General features: G+C 43.9%; 1 long non-coding RNA gene across 2 annotated transcripts in view; it reads right to left on the bottom strand.

The window, feature by feature from the left end:
* The window catches only part of LOC130456081 (uncharacterized), a 42,887-nt gene extending 36,913 nt beyond the window's left edge, over positions 1 to 5,974 (bottom strand). The window contains exon 1 of one of the 2 annotated variants that reach the window (XR_008914380.1): positions 5,669 to 5,974. This is a non-coding gene — a long non-coding RNA (uncharacterized LOC130456081). Of the gene's footprint in view, positions 1 to 123; positions 436 to 5,668 lie in introns of those variants that run through there. The other variant, XR_008914378.1, reaches the window with a different exon arrangement.
* Between the last annotated feature and the right edge of the window lie 14,698 nt (positions 5,975 to 20,672).

Raw genomic sequence — 20,672 nt, 5'->3', positions numbered from 1 at the left:
ACTTTGGGGTCTCCAACCTACAAGCTCCTCCGGAAACCCAGGCTACACCAGATACGTCTAGGCCACAAGTTTAGGGTTTCTTGATTCCAGGTTGACAAGAGGGAAACCGGGAATGCCATTGACCTTTGACGAAGCTCTCTGTCTGTCAGTCCTCCTGTCTGTCGGTCCCCTTGGTCATCTCTCAGTCTATATGGATATAGAGCTAGAGATAGAATGTGTTTTGTAGCCTTGTGCCCTGAGGAACTGCACACTGCAGTGTTCTCCAGCAGTCCCTCCATCTCATTTCCTGGGAGGGATTGGTCTTGAATTGGACCGAGGCAGGGATAGGGATATTCCTCGCTACTGTTGTGTGTGATTGGCTTATAAATGGATCAATCCTGGGCTCAGGAGAGGCCATTCGCTTTGTCCCTCTCCTAACTCGGGATTGGTCGAATTCGGGAGCACTCCAAGGCAGGACTCAAAGGGGTGGGACTCCTGGAGCACACTGGGGGTTGTAGTTCCACAGGCGGTCACAACATTTGAAAACCCTCAAAAGATAGACGGACAGACCGATACATGCACCAAACAGCAGGCAGATAGACAGAATATCATAGCAACTAATCTGTCTGTCAGTCCTTCTGTCTGTCCAGTTGTCCATCTCTCCGTTTTCATAGATACATAGAGATAGTATGGCTTTTCGAGTGCTGTGGCTTGGGGAACTACATCTCCCAGCGTGCTCCAGGGGTCCTAACTCCTTATTTCCGGCGAGGGATTTGTCTTGAATTGGACCAGTTCTATGCTAGTGGAGGGAATGATGTCCAATATTTCCTTTACTGGGATTGGACTTGAAAAGTATTAATTCCGTGCTAAGGAGGGGTCATGGCCATTGTCCCTCCTCTATCTCGGGATTGGTCCAATTGAAGAACAATCACAAGCCAGGACTCAAATGGGTGGTCCTGCTGGTGCACACTGGGGGTTGTAGTTTGCCACGCTTCAACACCTTAAAACCCACAAAAGTCCGACACACAGGCTGAGACATGCACAAACAGGCAGGCTGATAGATACTGTCAATGTGGGATTTAGGAATCCCAATCTTGTGGCCACTGGTATCTGATGAACCCCAATTTTAGATTTAGCCTGTAGATTGGAGACTCCAAAAGCTTGTCCTTGTTCCCTGTTCCCAAGAGAAATCTACCCTGAAGGGAAATGATGAGCCTGGGTGAGATAAGCATATGCTAAGCACATTCTTTGTTTTAGGTAGCTTCCCCTATTGTATTAGAACCTTTCTCAGGAAGGCCAGACCTGGGCATGAACCATCCTTTAGTAACTATTGTAAGCATCCCCCTTCTCTTGCACCCTAGCTTCTGGCTATGATTCTTTTCCCTAGCTCCATTGTATCTTGTCACTGTAGTTTGAACACTCCCATTTTCTTTGTAGCCATAGTGATGTCAGTCATCTTTCCCTGCCCCTCCTTTTCCCAAATGGTATATAGGTTCCCCAAATGCTTGTGTTCCTCCGAGTTGTCATCTAGCGTTGTGGAGCTCCCTGGGATAAGATCCCCAGAGTCCAGGGTTTGCACCCTGAAAAGCTTGTGCTCCGACTCTGAGTAAAGGGCCAAATTGGACTTATTCCTATCCTGAGTAAAGACTTGGGTTTTCTGACTATTTAATAGTTCCATGTTAGTTCCAAGTTAACAATACATAGACTACACCGACAGAAATACAACAAGATAGATAGATAGATAGATAGATAGATAGATAGATAGATAGATAGATAGACAGACAGACAAAAAGATAGAGACAGATAAAAATATGGATAGATAGGTAGATTGACAGTTGCACATACAGTGAGACAGACTTTTAGATACACAGAAAGGAAAACAGATAGACAAAATGACAGAGAAACTAGTCCATCTGTCAGTCTTTCTGTATATCTGTCGATCCTTCTCTCTGTGTCTGTCACTCTGTTTCTCTATAATTCTTTTTATATATCAGTCTACTGATCTATCTCTATTGCTATCTGTCTATCCCCTTCTGTCTGTCTATCCATCTGCCTGATTTTCTGTGTCTCTCTCAGTCTGTCTGTCTCTCCATTCCATCTTCCCTCGGTCTGTCCTTCCATCTATCTCTCTCTGTCTTTCGTGTTGTTTCACTCCCCGATATTCAATGTCTCTGACTATCTCTCATTTTGTTTGTGTTTCTATGTCTTTTGATTCTATCTTCCTATTTGTCTCTCTGTCTGTCTGTCTCCATGCCTTTCTTATCTCTCTGTCTGTGTCTATGTGTCTCTCTATGTGCTATCTTTATATCCATCTATCTGCCCTCCTACCTATCTGACTACCCATCTGCCAGTCAGCCTGCCTATCTGTCTTTCTGTTTGTCTGTCTCTATCCCTCTGGATTCTCACGGGATCAGGGAACAAGTACAAACTTTGGGGTCTCCAACTTACAAGCTCCTCCGGAAACCCAGGCTACACCAGACCCGTCTAGGCCACAAGTGTGGGGCTTCTAGATTCCAGGTTGACAACAGGAACACCGGGAAGTCCATTGACCTTTGACATTTCCTCAGAGAGGGGAATGGGGAGATTGTTGTGAGAGAAAAAGTGTGTTCTAAAATTTTAACTCAGTCTTTGCAAGATAGGATTCATGGTGGTGTGAATCCACAGAACATGTTCTACATCTTACATTCCTGTAATTTTTACTGCTCTTTAACAAATAACCAGATAAACAACAGAAAAGGAATCACATGGGATTTTACAAGTCTGTGCTATTATCTTCATCATGTGTCAAACTGTAAGCAATTGTGTTTCCAGTAAAAAACCATAGTGTGCCTGCATTAAGGGCCACTATTGGCAAATACAGCTCCTACTTTTCCTCACTGAATGCAGTGAATGTATTCACAGCATCAGCAATTAGGTGTGTCAACATGGAATCTAGAAACCACATACTTGGGGCCTAATGGGATCTGGTGAAGCCAGAAGGAGGAGCTTGTAGGTTGGAGACCCCAAAAATTGTACTTGTTCCCTGTTCCCATGGGAATCCACCCTGAAGGGAATCCCAGGTGAGCAGTTTCAGACTGAGTGGGCAACCCTTAGGTGAATGACAATCCTAGTTAGGTACTCTCCCCTATTGTATGAAGAGACCCTTTCCCAAGAAGATCCATACCTGGCAGGGACCATTCTTCAGTATCCACTGTAAGCAGCCCCCTCTCTTACAACCTAGCCTTTGGCTAGGATTCCTTTCCTAAGCTTGATTGTATACTGTCAGTGATGTCCTTTGTAGATACAGTAATGACAATCATCTTTCCCAGCTCCTGGATTTCCTCCATGTGGTTCCCCCAATTTTTTTTTACTTGGAGTTATCACCTAACCTGGTGGCTCTCCCAGGGATAATATCCACAGAGTGAAGGGTTTATGCCCTGGAAAAGTTGTGGCGCCAGACTCTGAGTAAAGGATATAATATGGGATTTATCCCTATCCTGATTCAAGACTGGGTTTCTCAGAGTATTTGAGAGTTCTGTGCCATTTCCATGTCAACAAATGGCAAGACAGCCCGGATGGCCAACTTATGGCTGCCTAAACCTCCAGCTAGTTTGACCACCAGATGTGAGGTACCCAGAAGAAATCATTGACCTCAGTCAGGAATAAGCTGGGAGGGTTCAGTTAGTTAAGCTAAACTCTGGACAAAGGAACCTCTCTTTAATTAGGAAGCAAGTGGGCAATCGCTTTTCCATGCATGCCCGAGCCTATATCCCAGGGGGACTGCTGCCAAGGTCATATTCATACATGTACATAGTTATATATATGATATATGATGGACCAGGTACCTGGGAATGTTAGAAAAAGTGTGGAACATCAATCAAATCTGTTTCCAAGGATAGTCGGCCAAAATGGAGCCCAGTCCAACCTGACCACAAGCTCCACTATTGACTAAGTTTTGTGTGTGACTGAGTGTTGGAACCTGTGTATGTGAGTGAAGTAGTATTTCTAGTAGAAGGAAGAGGGAGGATAGTATAGGTGACATGCATGTATGTTTGGCTGAAAGCGATGAATGGGAAGCTTGAGTTAGAGTGTGAGAGCCAGAGTGTTCACTACTGCGTCTGAGTAACTGCTTTAAGGCTATTAAAATAGAGAAAGTTTCCTCATGAATTGAAATGTCAGGGCTTAAGGTCTAAAGAGTTATCCAATTTAGTTTATGAAAGAGCTTCCTCTAGAAGCTGAAGAATGTAAGTTCTCGGTATCATCTCAAGGCTCTCTGGGGTTTGGGCTATGCTGAAGGTCTAATGGATGTCCTCTGAATGCAGGTGATAGAAAAGTTAGCAAATAATGCCTTTCAAGTTGGGTTACAACAGTTCATTCCTCTGAAAAGCTAGAGAGGAGGGGAGGAGCTGGCCATCTGCGCAGGGGATTATGGAGCTGAAAGCCAAAGGAGGTCCAGAAATTCTTGACTTTACTGTCTAATCTTTTCTTCCCAAGTTGTGCTAGGACTAATGTGTGAAATCGTGTATATCAAGTATAGGAAATTTTGATTATTGCCAATAAGATGCATTTCCTTCGAGGTATTAACTCGGTTATTTGAGTGCAGTCATTTCACATTTTTGTCAAGCTGGTATTTGTTTTTAAAGAGCTGGAGTGGTTTTTTTTTTCAGTTTACTCTGTGTGTGTGTGTGTGTGTGTGTGTGTGTGTGTGTGTGTGTGATTTCTGGAGTAAAGAATGTTCATTTGAGGATGGGCAACTACAGACCTGACTAGTCTTTAAATTGTTGTCAAAGGACATGAAATACGGGGGGAAATGCTTTGCTTTTAATGATGAGGAAACCCTGAACATTTTTTATATGAGCCACAAATTTTCTCTCTAGGAGTAGCTTTAGCCATAGGCCAAAGTGCTTTGAGGCAAGGAGAAGAGAAAGGCAAATTGGCAGCCCAAAGGAAATTAGAGTAAAAAATGAAAAAAGGGAAGGGAATAGTAGAGGTGTTCCTAGTTAGAGGAAATTTTGAACCTCTTCCTTAGTAACCCTAAGTTTTGGTTTTGGAGAGAAAATGTTACCAGTTTGAGTTTTTGAGAAAGGAAAAGCTTCATCTACAATAACCTGATTTGGGGCATTTTGAAGGTCAATTTCCAGAGTGCAACCATTTCAATAGATAAGTTTTTGTTTGAAAAGACCAGGGAATAAGGAGAACTAATTTTCCTTTTGAAGTGGAGAAAACTGATGGTTTTGTGTGCATTATTTCTGATGATCTTTGGCACATGACTACTAGAGAAAGAGACCTGGGAAATTCCTAAGACAGTTCTATGAATGCCCTGGATTTTACCCCTCCCTCCCCCAGTTCTGGTATGGGGGTGAAGAGATAAAAACCTATGAAAGGGAAGATTTGCCTGAAGAGGTTTCATAGGAGCCAAAAGCCTAGACCAGAATTTACTGCAGCCCAGAATCTGAAGTATTACTCAAGGTGACATCTTTAAGAGATATACGAAGGAGTCCCCAACGTACGGAATCTGGAGAAGGATTGTTTCCTATCCTTTTCATTGACTTGAGAAATAATTCTACAGCAGAGGGAAAATTGGCCATTTATTTCTCCTGAGAATTCTATTTACCTGGAGCCAAGGCCCATTAAGTAGAGAACCTAGAAAGGACAGACTTAGTCCCCATTCTGAGTTGAAGGAGGAAAGTTGAAAATAGGAGCACTTTACCTCTTTAAGAGGATGGAAAGGAACATCTGTCCATTGGAGAAGTCGCAGCAAAGATTCCAGAGTGCTGGGTTGTCTCAAAGTCGAATCAGAAGACGTTAGGAAAGAAATGATGGAGCCTAGAAGGAATTGGTAGTAAGAAAGATAATCTTAGCATGGCGAGAGAGAATTGAGATCTATAGGTGAATTCTTTGGAAAGATCATGGGGAAAAGAAATGCTATGGAGGAAAATGGGTTAGGATACAATCACAAGGGCCAATGGAAGGGCTGAGGAATGGCTTAGCTAAGTTTCTATCAAGTTCTACAGCTGACTGCTGATCATTACCAACTTATACCTGACATTTGTATCCAAATTAGGGAGCTTTTCTCCCTAATTTATTTCCCACTTTTCTCCTGTTTGATCAAATGTTCTGTCATCCTATGATGAAATCCTCAGAAAGGCAAGGGCTAAGATATGGGGCTTATTTTAACAATCATTTTGGTCTACGGACTGGCATGATTATATTTGTTCAGGAGATAAAGGGGAATGAAAACGGTTTTTTATCCCGAACATCCCCACGTCCCCAAAGTTAGATTGGGAGGGTGTGTGTGGGTGTGTGGGTGTGTCTGTGTGCTTGTTTGAAACTTTTAAATATGAATTTCAACATTGATTTGAAGGTGAAATTGTGGTTAAAGATTTGAGTTTTTCTGACTATTTGATAGTTTGGCGTTATTTCCAAGTTAACGAGTTCAAGGATGTTACTTTTGCATGAATAATTATAGAGAAATTCACAGTTTATGAGATTCCAGCCCTAGGAAGAGGATTCTCCATTTTACCTGGCACATTTGCAAAATTAAATGGCCAAGACCGATGATGTACATGGAATGTGGCAACTTGCATTCTTGCTATTGGGTTTAGACAGACATCAGTACTGGGACCCCTTTTTGTCATTTGAGTAAGCAGTACCTCTGATAATCCCGAACAATTAATAGGTGACACTGCCTGCAGTTTCAGAGTTTGAATCTATCCAATAATGTGGTCACTCTTATGCCATGCATCAATGAGAATGTGCCTCCTATTGAAAATGGAGCCTAGCAGATTGGCTAACATGACAGAAAGGGAAATTAATGAATGCTGGAAGGGATGTGCCAAAGTTAGGACAGGAAGGCATTGCAGGTGCATTGGAGAATTGATTTAACGATTATGGAGGGCAATTTGGGACTCTGCCCAAGGGGAGCTAAAATACTGTCTACCTTTTGATCCAACCATGGCACTACAGGGTTTGTACCCTAAAGAGATAATAAGAAAAAAGACTTAGACAAAATTGTTCATAGCTGAGCTCTTTGGAGCGGCCAAAAATTGGAAAAGGAGGGGATGCCCTTCCACCGGGGAATGGATGAACAAATTGTGGTATCTCTTGGTGCTGGAATACTATGGTGCTCAATGGAATAATGAATTGGAGGAATTCCACAGGAACTGGAACGATCTCCAGGAATGGAACACTATGCACATTCACGAGGAAAACTGTGGGAGTAGAAAAACCCAAGAAAAACAACTGCTAGATTACGGGTCCAGGGGGTTAAGGCTGGGGATATAGACTCTAAATGAACATTCTCGTGCAAACATCAACAACGTGGAAAGAGCTTCTCAACAAGGATACATGTCATACCCAGTGGAATCGCCCCTCAGCTTGGGGAAGAGTGTAAAGAATATAATTCTTGTCACCAAGGAGGAAAAATATGCTAAATTGACTAAAAAAATATGAAAAGCAATAAAATAGAAAATTGCTGATCCCGGCAAGAAAAGTTTGAGAATGATCAATTATCAAGACTTGGTTTTGGTCTCCAGCCGTTTCAAGATTTTGCATTTCTTCCTTGGCCTCAGGTGTCAGTTTCCTCCCTGAGGAGTCTACATCATTTTCTTTGAATGGGACCCAGGATGATGGTTGTGGGGTTCAGAGATGCACCCCTGGAGATCGGGAGGGATACCATTGGCAAGAATGCAAGACTCTGAAACTTGGCTTCAAAAAAAAAGAGACATTTTATTGATTTGGAAAGTCATGTTGAATGTAGTCAGGAGGCAGCCGAGGTGGAAGAGCATGGGTGCAAAAGCTGCTCCTTGGGAGGACAGCCAGACATCATGCCTCCATGCTGCGGTTTAGCTATCTTTTGACAGCAGTGAGGACAGGACCCAGGAACAAGGGGTTTGGGGAGGAGGTTTGTCCCAGGCCATGGGGCTAGTTCTTTCCATCTGCAACATTAAGGAAGGGGTGTTTCTCTTTGGCATCTCATTAAAAGGGTAAAGAAGAGTGAGTAGAACCAGTGAAAGGTGGGGACTGCAGCTGAGGAACAGCTCATCTCTCCACAGTTTGTGCAGTATCCTCACTAGAGTGCATGGGATCTCAATGGCGGCTAACATTCGGTGTCCTTTTGCCTCACTTTGTTTCATAGCCTACCCAAGGAAATGCCATTCTTGTTTAGTAAATGCTCCTTGTTGGGAAACGTCAGGACAACAGGGTAAGATCCCTGTAAGTAAGGTGCAGTGCTTAGCCTCTGAGATCTTGATTCCTTGCTTTCCTATTCAAGACTTTCATCAACTCATGGAAGAGACTGAGAAGAAGGGTTTGGACCCATCATCCCGTCTGCCACAGCCACTCACCTCACTGGCCAAAGTGGAGGTCTGCCACTCCCCCTCCAATCTTGAACCAAATACATCTTCTGAGCCATCTGAACCCATCTGGGGCACGAACACATGCTTTACTTGCCTGCAGCCACTGATCCTGATTTTCTAGACTGGACACCTGAGAAGTAGAATGGGAAAGATGGAGTGACTTATAAATTAGATAGAGGGATAGACCAATGGACAGACAGATTGACAGACACTTGAGATCGATTGATAAAAAGATACATACATAGATAGGTACATACATACATACCTATGTAGAGATAGAGACCCAGAGAGGACTGATGGGCAGACAGACACATTGACTGACAGATCCATAGATAGGAAGGCAGTAAGACAGAAAAGCAGAAAAAAGAAAGTCTCTGTCATTCAGTCCTCCTGTCTGTCTGTCCCCTTGTCCATCACTCAGTCTACATGGATATAGAGCTAGATATAGTTTTGCTCTTCTTAGATTGTGGCCTGAGGAACTGCATTTCCCAGTGTGCTCCAGGGGTCCCTCCCCCATCTTTCCTGGTTGGGATTGGTCTTGAATTGCACTAATCCTAGGCTGGGTGACGAATGATGCTCCCTACTTTACTGTCACTGATTGCTAAAGAGATGGACCAATTCTGGGCTAAGGAGGGGCCATGAGTATTGTCCCTCCCCCACCACGGGATTGGTCGAATTCCGGACCAATCCCAAGCCAGGACTCAAAAGGTACAGATCCCTGGGGCACAATGGGGCTTGTAGTTCCCGAGGCTATCACAACACTTGAAAAACCACAAAAGAAACACAGACAGGCTGACAAACGTACCAACCAGTAGGAGAATAGACAGAATAACATATCAAATAATCTATGTGTCAGTTCTTCTGTCTGTCTAGCTGTCCATGTCTCCGTCTACATAGAGACATCCAGTGCCTGTTCAGTGGTTGTGTCCTACGGGACTATATCACCCAGCATGCTCCAGGGTTCCCTCCTTCTTATTTCCCGTGAAAATTGGTCTTGAATTCAACCAATCCTCTGCTGGGCAAGAGATGATGCCCATTTTCCTTTCATAGGATTGGTCTTGATATGGACCAATCCCATGCTAAGGAGGGACCATAGACATAGTCCATCCCCCAACACAGGATTGGTCCAATACAAGACCAATCAGAAGCCAGGACTCAAAGGGATGTGACCACTAGGTAACATTGGGAGTTGTAGTTCCCCAGGATGTCACAACACTTTAAAACACACAAATGACATACACACAGTGTGATCCATGCCAAAACAAGCAGGAAGAGAGATACATAAACTACACCAACAGGAACACAAAGACATAGATAGATCGATAGATATATAAGTAGAAAGACAGACAGATCGACAGACATATAGATAGACAGATACATAGAGAGACAGAGAGACAGATAGAGACAGAGAGATAGATACAAAAATCAGGATATATAGACAAACAGATGCACATCCAGTGAGACAGACTTGTAGATACACAGAAAGGAAGGCAGATAGACAGAATGACAGAGAAACTAATCTGTCTGTCAGTCTTTCTGTTCATTTGTGTATCTGTCTGTCGCTCTGTCCTGTCTTTTCGTCCATCAATCTGGCTCTGTCTGGTAGTCTTTTTCTCTTTCCTTCCATTCATATCAACCTAGTGATCTTTCTGTCTATCTCTCTCTCTTTGAATGTGTCCACCCAAGTCTATCTCTCTAGATATTTGACTGTTTATGTCTATGTATCGATCTGCTTGACTCTCTCTGTCTCTCTATGTGTGTCTAACCCTCTGTGTTGCTATCCATCATTCTCTCTGTCTATTAATATATCGATACCTCAGTCTACCTCTCTGTCTAAATGTCATTATATCTAACTCTATCTCTACATCACTGTTTGTGTGTCTGTCTATCTATTTATCTATTCATCTATCAATCAATCAATCTATCTATCTCATTCCATCTGTGTGTCTCTGTATATCTCTATCACTCTATCAACCTGTCCATTTATCATTCTGCATATTTGTTGCTTTTCCTCTCTCTCTTTTTCTCTCTGTCTGTCTCTCTGTTTCTCTCTCTCTCTCTCTATTCCTCTCTCACAAATAGCTATCTATTTCTGTAGAGAAAAAACTGACAGACACACAGAAAAATAGATGCACAGAAAGAGAAGAACTAAGAGAAGCAAATAGATACATACATACATAGTAACATACATAGAGATAACCAGAAGGGACTGGCTGGCAGACAGATGGATAGATACACATACAGACAGGCAGATAGATACATAGATAGCAGAAAGAGATACACAGAAAATATAGATATATTGATAGACAGCACACAGATAGACATATATAAAGAGAGAGAGACAGAGAGAGAGCGAGAGAGTGAGAGAGAGAGAGAAACCGAACAAGGAACAGACATGGACTTAAGGACAATCACAGAGAAAGAAATACATATATATACAGACACATAGATAGACAGAGTATCAACATGGAATATAGAAACCTCAAACTTGTAGCAGAGTAAGATCAGATGTAGCCCAAAGTTAGGACTAGCTTCTAAATTGAAGACTCAAAGTTTGTACTTGCTCCTTCTTTCTGTGAGAATCCACGAAGAAGGAAACCATAGCCTAGCAGTTTCAGATTAAATAATGGAGCCACAAGTGAATGCCAATTCTACTTGATTGGGACAAAGCAGATGCTTAGGACCCTCTTTGTTTTAGGTGGTCTCCCCTGTGGGACCAGAGATCTTTTCCAAAGTAAATCCCCACCTGATCAGGGATCATCTTTAGTCTCCACTGTCAGCAGCCCTTTCCCTTAGATCCTCTCCTCAAGCTGTGATTCTTTCCCCAAGCTTCAGTGGATGTTGTCAGTCGAGTTTGAACACTCCCATTTTCTTTGTAGCTTGAGCAAAGTCAATCATCTTTCCCTGTCCTTGGGTTTCCCCAAAATGGTGGAGAGGTTCCCCAAATTCTTTCCTTCTTTAAACTGTCCAATCTGGTGCTATTGCCTTTCGCAGGGGTCAGTGTCCAGAGCCACCAGAGTTCAGTCCTGGGACTCTGTGGAGCCTTGTGGCTCCTACCTCTGTCTAGAGCACTACAGTCACATTGCCCCCCATTTCCTTGACTAAAGAGTGAGTTCTCTGACGATTTAGTAGTTTTGTGTTTGTACAAGTCAGCAGTAGTTAGATACATAGAGAGATACACAGATGCATAGATACATAAATAGACACTTAAGAGCACACAAAGACACCCTTGTCCATCTCTCAGTCTACATGGATATAGAGTTAGAGATAGCTTTGCTCTTCTTAGGTTGTGGCCTGAGGGACTGCATCCCCCACTGTGCTCCAGTGGTTCCTCCCCCATGTTTCCTGATTTGGATTGGTCTTCAATTGGACCAATCCTAGGCTGGGTGAGGAATGATGCTCCCTACCTTACTGTGCTTGATTGCAAATAAGATGGACCAATTCTGGGCTAAGGAGGAACCATTGGCATTTCCCGCCCCCACCACGGGATTGGTCCAATTTTGGACCAGTCTCAAGACAGGACTCAAAAGGGTCGGATTCCTGGGGCACAATGGGGCTTGTAGTTCCCCAGGCTGTCACAACACTTGAAAACCCACAAAAGAAACCCAGACAGGCTGACAGATGTACCAACCAGTAGGCGAATAGACAGAATGACAGATCCAATAATCTGTCTGTCTGTCCTTCTGTCTGTCTAGCTGTCCATCTCTCCATCTAAATAGATTCATAGAGAGAGATCAGGTGGGTTTTCAATGGTTGTGGCCTACGGGACTACTCCTCCCAGTGTGCTAGAGTGGTCCCTTGGTCTTGAATTTGACCAATCCTCTGCTGGACAAGAGATGATGCCCATTTTTCTTTCATGGGATTGTTCTTGATATGGACCAATCCCATGCAAAGGAGGGACCTTAGACATAGTCTATCCCCCAACACAGGATTAGTCCAATGCAAGACCAATCCCAAGCCAGGACTCAAAAGGGACAGATTCCTGGGGTACAATAAGAGTTGTAGTTCCCCAGGATGTCACACCACTTTAAAACACACCAAGAACATACACACAGACTGATCCATGCACAAAAAGCAGGCAGATAGACACATAGACTACATCCACAGATACACATAGACAAAGATAGACAGACAGATAGACAGACAGGCAGATAGACAGATAGGTAGATAGATAGATAGATAGATAGATAGATAGATAGATAGATAGATAGATAGATAGATTCGAATATACATCCATAAACACATGGACACATAGATATAACCAGGTGGGACTTCTAGACAGAAGGACAGGGTGATAGACACACAGACAGGCAGGCAGAAAGACAAAATGACCGAGAAACTAGTTCATCTGTCAGACTTTCTGTATGTCTGTCGATCCATCTGTCTGTGTCTGTCAGTCTGTTTTTCCCTAATTCTGTCTATACATCAATGTATTGATCTAGCTGCATCTATCTATCTGTATTGCTATCTGTCTATCCCTTGTCTCCATCTGCATGACTTTACAGGTCTCTCTCAGTCTGTCTGTCTCTGAAAGCAATTCTGTTTCCTGCAAAAAAAACTATACTTTGCCTGCATTAATAGGCCACTATTGGCAAATACAGCTCCTGCTTTTCCTCATTGAATGCAGTGAATGTATTCACAGCATCAGCAATAAAGTGTGTCAACATGGAATCGAGAAACCCCAAACTTGTGACCTAGTGGGATCTGGTGAAGCCTAGATTCCAGGAGGAGCTTGTAGGTTGGAGACCTCAAAGATTGTACTTGTTCCCTGTTGCCATGGGAATCCATCCTGAAGGGAATCCCAGGTGTGTAGTTTCAGACTGAGGGGGGACTGTCATGTGAATGACAGTCCTAGTTAAGTAGTCTCCCCTATCTCTTCAAAAGTATCTTTCACAAGAATATCCACACCTGGCAGGGACCATTCTTCAGTATCCACTGTAAGCATCCCCCTCTCTTAGACCCTAGCCTTTGGCTAGGGTTCCTTTCCTAAGCTTGATTGTATCCTGTCAGGGATTTCCTTTGTAGCTACAGCCTTGTCACTCATCCTACCCTGTTCCTAGATTTCCCGAAAATGGTAGAGAGGGTCCCCAAATTCTTTTGTTCCTTGGAGTTGTCACCTAGCCTAGTGGCCCGCCCAGGGATAACATCCCCAGAGTCCAGGGTTTATGCCCTATAAAAATTGCGTCGCCACCCTCTGAGAAAAGAATACACTATGAGATTTATCCCAATCCTGATTCAAGATGTGATTTTTCAGACTATTTCACAGATCTGTGGTATTTCCAAGTTAAGAAATGGCGAGCCAGTTAGGATGCCCGAGTTACGGCTGCCTAAACCTCCAGTTAGTTTGACCATTAGATGTGAGGTACATACAAGAACCCATTGAGTTCAGTCAGGAATCAGCTGGGTGGGTTTGGTTAGGTCAACCAAACTCTCGGCAAAGGAACCTCTTTTATTTCAGGAACCAAATGGTCAATTGCATTTCGGTGCATTCCCCAGCCTACATCCCAGTGGGACACCTTCCAAGTTCGTACTCATATAAGGACATAGTTACACATATGATATATGATGGACCACATACCTGGGAATGTTGGAAAGTGTGTAGAACATTAATCAAATCTGGTTCCAAGGTAAGTTGACCAAAATGGTGCCCAATTCAACCTGACCACAAGCACCACAATTGACTAAGTTTTGTGTGTGACTGACTGTTGGTATCTGTGTATGTGAGTGAAGTAGTATTTCTAGTAGAAGAAAGAGCGAGGATAGTATAGGTGACATGCATGTATGTTTGGCTGAAAGCGATGAATGGGAAGCTTGAGTTGGAGTGTGAGAGCCAGAGTGTTCACTACTGCGTCTGAGTAACTGCTTTAAGGCTACTATATTAGAGAAAGTTTCTGCATGAATTTAAACGTCAGGGCTTAGGGTCTAAAGAGTTATCAAATTTGATGTATGAAAGAGCTTCTCAAGGAAGCTGAAGAACTTCAGTTCTCCGTTTCTTCTCAATGTTCCGTGCGGTTTCGGCTATACCGTATGTCTAATGGATTTCTTCTACATGCAGGTGATAGAAACATTAGCAAATAATTTCTATCAAGATGTATTACAACAGTTCATTCCTCTGAAAATCTAGAGACAAGGGCAGGAGCTGGTCATCTGTACTGGGGATTATAGAGCAGAAGACGAAAGGAAGACCAGAAATTCTTGACTTTACAGTCTAATGTTTTCTTCCCAAGTTTTGGTAGGAGTAATGTGTGAAATCCTGCATATCAAGTGCAGTGAATATTGAGTATTGCTAAAAAGCTGCATTGTCCTCGACGTATTAACATGGTTATTTGAATGCAGTCATTTCACATTTTTATCAAGCTGGTATTTGTTTTCAAAGAGTTAGGGCTAATTTTTTTCAGATTACCGTGTGTGTGTGTGTGTGTGTGTGTGTGTGTGTGTGTGTGTGTGTAAAACTTTTAAATTTCAATTTCAAAATTGTTTTAAAGGTGAAATTGTGGTTGAAGACTTGGGTTTTTATGACTAATTGATAGCTCGGCATTATTTCCAAGTTAACAGGTTCAAGGATGTTACTTTTGAAAGAACAATTATACAGAAATTCACAGTTTGAAAGATTCCAGCACTAGGAAGAGGATTCTCCATTTTACCTAGCACATTTTTAAAATTTAATGGCCAAGACCATTACAGTGAATGGAACGTTGCAACTTGCATTCTTGCTATCGGGTTTAGACGAACATCAGTACTGGGACCCCTTTTTGTCATTTGAGTAAGCAGTACCTCTGCCAATCCCGAACAACTAATAGGTGACTCTGCCTGGTGTTTCAAAGTTTGAATCTATCCAATAATGTCGTCACTCTGATGCAAAGTAACAATGAGAATGTGTCTCCTCTTGAAAATGGAGGCTACACAGATTGGCTAACATGACAGCATAATGAATGTTTCAGGGGATGAGGCAAAGTCGGGACATGAAGGCATTGTTGCTGGAGTGGTGAATTGATCCAACCATTCTGGAGGGCTATTTGGAACTCTGTCCAGAGGGCGCTACAAAATGGTCTGCCTTTTGATCCAGCCATAGCACTGCAGGGTTTCTACCACATACCCATAATAAGGACAAAGGCTTGACCAAGAATATTGATAACTGCTCCCTTTGGAGTGGCCAAAAATTGGGAAAGGAGGGGATACCCTTCAACTGGGGAATGGCTGAACAAATTGGGGTACCTCTGGGTGCTGAAATAGTATAGGGCTCAAAGGAATAATAAACTGGTGGAATTCCACAGGAACTGGAAAGACCTCCAGGAATGGATGCAGAGTGAGAGAAGTAGACCCAGGAGAACATTGTACATAGAGATGGATACACTGTGGTACAATGGAATGGAATGGAATGGACTTCTTCATTAGTGTCAATGCAATCATCCTAAATCACCCGGCAGAATCGATGAGAAACAACACTATCCACATTCACAAGGAAAACTGCAGGAGTAGAAACACCCAAGAAAAACAACTGCTAGATTACAAGGGTCCAGGGGTTAAAGGCTGGGGATATAGACTCTAAATGAATCCTAGTGCAAACATAAACAACAAGAAAAGAGGTTCTCCTGAAGGACACATGTCATACCCAGTGGAATTCCCCTCGACTACGGGAAGGGTAGGGCAGGGGAAGGTTTTAAAGAATATGATTCTTGTCACCGAAGAGAAATACTGTGCTTAATTGACTAAATAAAATCTGAAAAGCAATAAAAGAAGACAATTTCTGAATAAAGAAATCAATAAAAGGCTGGCTAGAACAGTTTGAGAAGGATCAATTCTCCAGACTTAGTTTCTGGTCTCCAGCTGTTTCAAGATTTTGCATTTCTTCCTTGGCCTCAGGTGTCAGTTTTCTCCCTGAGGAGACGACATCATTTTGTTGAATGGCACCTGGAATGATTGTTGTGGGGTTCATAGATGCTCCACTGGAGCTCGGAGTTATACCATTGGCAAGAATGCAAGACTCTGAAACATGGCTTCAAAAGAAAAAGAGACATTTTATTGATTTGGAAGATCATGTTGACTGTGGTCAGGAGGCAGCCGAGGTGGAAGAGCATGGGTGCAAAAGCTGCTCCTTGGGAGGACAGCCAGACATCATGCCTCCATGCTGCGGTTTAGCTATCATTTGACAGCAGTGAGGACAGGACCCAGAAACAAGGGGTTTGGGGAGGAGGCTTGTCCCAGGCCATGGAGCTAGTTCTTGGCATCTACAACATTAAGGAAGGGGTGTTTCTCTTTGGCATCTCAGTAAAATGGGAAAGAAGAGTGAGTAGAACCAGTGAAAGGTGGGGACTGCAGCTGAGGAACAGCTCATCTCTCCACAGTTTGTGCACTATCCTCACTAGAGTGCATGGGATCTCAATGGCGGCTAACATTCGGCGTCCTTTTGCCTCACTTTGTTTCATAGCCTGCACAACGAAATGCCATTCTTGTTTAGTAAATGCCCCTTGTTGGGAAACGTCAGGACAACAGGGTAAGATCCCTGTAAGTAAGGTGCCGTGCTTAGCCTCTGAGATCTTGATTCCTTGCTTTCCTATTCAAGACTTTCATCAACTCATGGAAGAGACTGAGAAGAAGGGTTTGGACCCATCATCCCGTCTGCCACAGCCACTCACCTCACTGGCCAAAGTGGAGGTCTGCCACTCCCCCTCCAATCTTGAACCAAATACATCTTCTGAGCCATCTGAACCCAACTGGGACACCATCACATGCTTTGCTTGCCTGCAACCACTTGTTCCGATTTTCTAGGGTGGACACCTGAGAAGAAGAATGGGAAAGATCGACTGATTGATGAATTAGATAGAGGGACAGACCAATGGACAGACAGATTGACAGACACTGGAGATCTATTGATTAACAGATACATACATAGACAGGAACATACATACATACTTATATGGAGACAGATACCCAGAGAGGACTGATGGGCAGACAGATAGACAGACTGAGAGATACATAGACAGAATGGCAGTAAGACAGAATAACAGATAAACGAAGTTCTCTGTCAATCAGTCCTCTTGTCTGTCGGTCCAGTTTTCTATCTCTCAGTCTATATGGATATAGAGCTAGAGATAGTGTGGCTTTTCCTGGGTTGTGGACTGAGGAACTGCTTCCCCCAGTTTGCTCAATGGGTCACTCCCAAACCTTTCCTGGGCAGGATTGGTCTTGAATTGGTCCATTCCTAGTCTGGGTAATAAATGATGTTCCCTACATTCCTGTGTTTGATTGGTCTTTATGTGGACCAATCCTGGGCTAAGGAGGGGCCAAGGGCATTGTCCCGCCCCCACCACAGGATTTGTCCAATTCTGGACCAATCCTAAGCCAGGACTCAAAGGGGAGTGATTCCTGGGGCACAATGGGGGTTGTAGTTCCCATGGCTTTCAAAATACTTGAAAACCTACAAAAGAGACAGAGAGATTGATAGATGGACCAACCAGTAGGCAAGTAGACAGAATAACAGATCAAATACTCTGTCTGTCAGTCCTTCTCTCGGTCCAGCTGTCCATCTCTCATTCTACATAGATTCATACAGAGATCCTGTGGGTTTTTGTAGCAGTCCAGACCATAGGCATTATTGAGAGACAAGGAATGTGAGTGAGCTCATGGCCATCCTGTGCAGGGCAATAAATTTTATTGCCAGCGTGGCTGAAGTTTAGGCGCGAAACCTGGCTTTCCTTTGTCTCACTCTCCCGGGGATAATAACCCCACCTTCACCTTGTCATAAGTTGCATTATCCAATGGGAATACCCCAGGTAACTCATCCATATGTATTGAGGTATCATATAACTGTTCAATATGTATTGAGCTGTCAAGACTATAAATAAACGAGCCCCAGCAAGCTCCCCCCACTTGAAGAGCATTCCCAGCCTTGGCAAGGGGCATCTTCTCCCCTGCCTGTCTCTGTCTCTCTCTCTCTTCTCTGTCTTTCTCACTAAGGCCTGGCCAAAGGCCAGGCCTGCCTTACTTCCTCTCTTTCTCCTAATGCTACCTAGCATTATCTACCTCCTTCAGTTTCTGATCTCCTTTCCATCTGAGCTAGCATTATCCTCTGACCAATATGGTGTTAAATCGAGATCATTGGGTGGTTTTAGCCTGAATAGTCACACTCAGTGGTCGGAGCTTAGCTGTGGCTCATACAAATAATATTTGTCTACTGACTCGGTTATTCACATCTCTAAAGTCGGCTCGTTCACGCCCTTCGCGGGATCAATACTTCTACTCTATCTCTATCCTCTCTTTCACCCCTTGCAGCCTCTCGCAGGCCGGGAGGCTACATACTGGCGCCAACGTGGCTAGGACTCACACCTGCCACTTTCTTGTGGCATTCTACCTTTATTTCTCACAGCAGTAGGGAGGGCGCGCCCCGAGACGCGAAGGATTTCTCAGGCTAGGCGGAACGAAGCCAGAGAACAAGCCCTTCGAGTCTGGCCAACGGAAGGTGAGTTGTTCTCAGAGATGGGTTTGACTATTTCCTCCCATGCAGGTTATATACGACTCCTCATGTCGTTAATTGAACAAGGAGGTAGGAAGGTCTCTAAAGCGCAGATCAAAGCCTTGCTACAAGTAATTCAAAAGGCTTTCCCAGCCTTCCCATCTATGGGGACGCTAGAAGTTGCTCAATGGGACCTTATAGGACAATCCTTAAAGGACTATCAAAAAGAAGGTAACAGAGTCAGGAAAACGGTATTTAACACCTGGTCAATTATCAGAACTATTCTAGAGGATTTAGCTATTAGAACCTCCAATGCAGGGGAGAAGGAATCTCCACAGACTCAGGAATTTAAAAAGCAGGATCTCAAATGCACTGCTCCTGAGGAGACTGATGGGGGAAGGGAAGGAGAGTGTTCAGGATGGTCTGGGGATCCTCCAGAGGCCCCAGGCTATAATTCAAAGGAGAGTAAAACAAAAGAGTCATTTACAACTCCAAGGCTGTATCCTTCTCTAAACACTCTGACCCCTCCCCCTCCCACCCCTCCCCCAGACTACGGGTTGGCTTCACGAGCCTCTCTCGTGGCCACCCCACCCCCACCTTGCTCGCCTGAAGTTTCTAAGCCTGATTCACTCAGGAATGAGCTGATCTCGCCTACTCAAAAAGGCAAGGAGGGCATTTCTGCTTTCCCAGTCAGGTATATAGAGGACCGTGAGGATGCCAACAGACGCATTGCTCAGCACAAGCCCATAGACTGTAAGGTCTTGAAAATGCTCAGAAGCAGCGTATTGAAAAACGGGGCAATCGCTCCATTCACATTAGCGCTCCTCAGTAATCTGACCCAACAGACACTCACACCGGCTGACTGGTACCTGGCAGCCGAGTCCGCCCTCAGCGGAGGTGACTATCTGACCTGGAAGCTGAAATTCCATGATCTATGTTCCCTGCAGGCCTCCGAGAACAGGCAGGCAGGAATCAACGTGCCCTTTGAACAATTGGTAGGGCAAGGAGAATTCGAACCAATTGCTAGGCAAATCGCAGCCACAGAGCAGGTTTTTAACCAGATAGCCAGCGCTGCCACTAAGGCATGGAGAGCCCTACCCGGGAAGGATTCAGAGAGCCTGTACACAGAGATCATCCAAAAGCAAAACGAATCTTTTGCTGACTTTGTGGATAGGCTCAGTACAGAAGTCCGCAGACATATCCCTCATGAAGATGCAGCTAAGGTTCTCATTAGGGACCTTGCTTTTTTAAATGCTAATGAACAGGCCAGGAGAGCTTTAGCTCCCATTAAAGCTACAGGGACCCTGACAGATTTTTTAAGAGCATGCCAAGACATAGGCATGGGTGAGACACGAACTATTTTAACAGTACAAGAGCAGCCAAGAATGCTTAGAGGGCTATGCCATGCGTGCGGCAGGAGAGGTCACTATCGTAGAGCATGTCCAAATAAAAGAACAGGAAAGACTCCAGATATCTGCCCCAAATGCGGAAAGGGCAGGCATTGGGCTTCTGAGTGCAGAGCTGGCAATAAGCGAAGTCTTCCCAACACAGGGTCTAACACCCAGTTAAACTAGACTTCAGGCCAGCCTTGAGCCCAGGAGTAAATCAGGGCAGAACCATGAGGTGTTCTTTTCGATTCCCTATAATTGCAGCCGAAAGCATAGTACTAAAAGAGAAGTCAGAACCGACTTGGATTCCAGCTAGCTTTCGTTTTCCAGTACCTCAAGGTGCAAAAGGGTTGATACTAGGCAACCCTGACCTCATTGCAAAAGGTTTAGAAATCTTTCCTACATTGTTTCAGGATGAGGAGACAAATGGGCTCCACATCCTGGCTGCTGCAAAGCCAGCATTTTGCATTTCAAAGGACACCAATCTAGCTTACTTGACCATATTCCCTGAAGCTG

This window comes from Monodelphis domestica, chromosome X (assembly GCF_027887165.1).
Source record: "Monodelphis domestica isolate mMonDom1 chromosome X, mMonDom1.pri, whole genome shotgun sequence".
NCBI classification, from domain to species: domain Eukaryota; kingdom Metazoa; phylum Chordata; class Mammalia; order Didelphimorphia; family Didelphidae; genus Monodelphis; species Monodelphis domestica.
The sequence above is the reverse complement of the archived record's forward strand: the minus strand, read 5'-3'. Positions and strand labels throughout refer to the sequence as shown.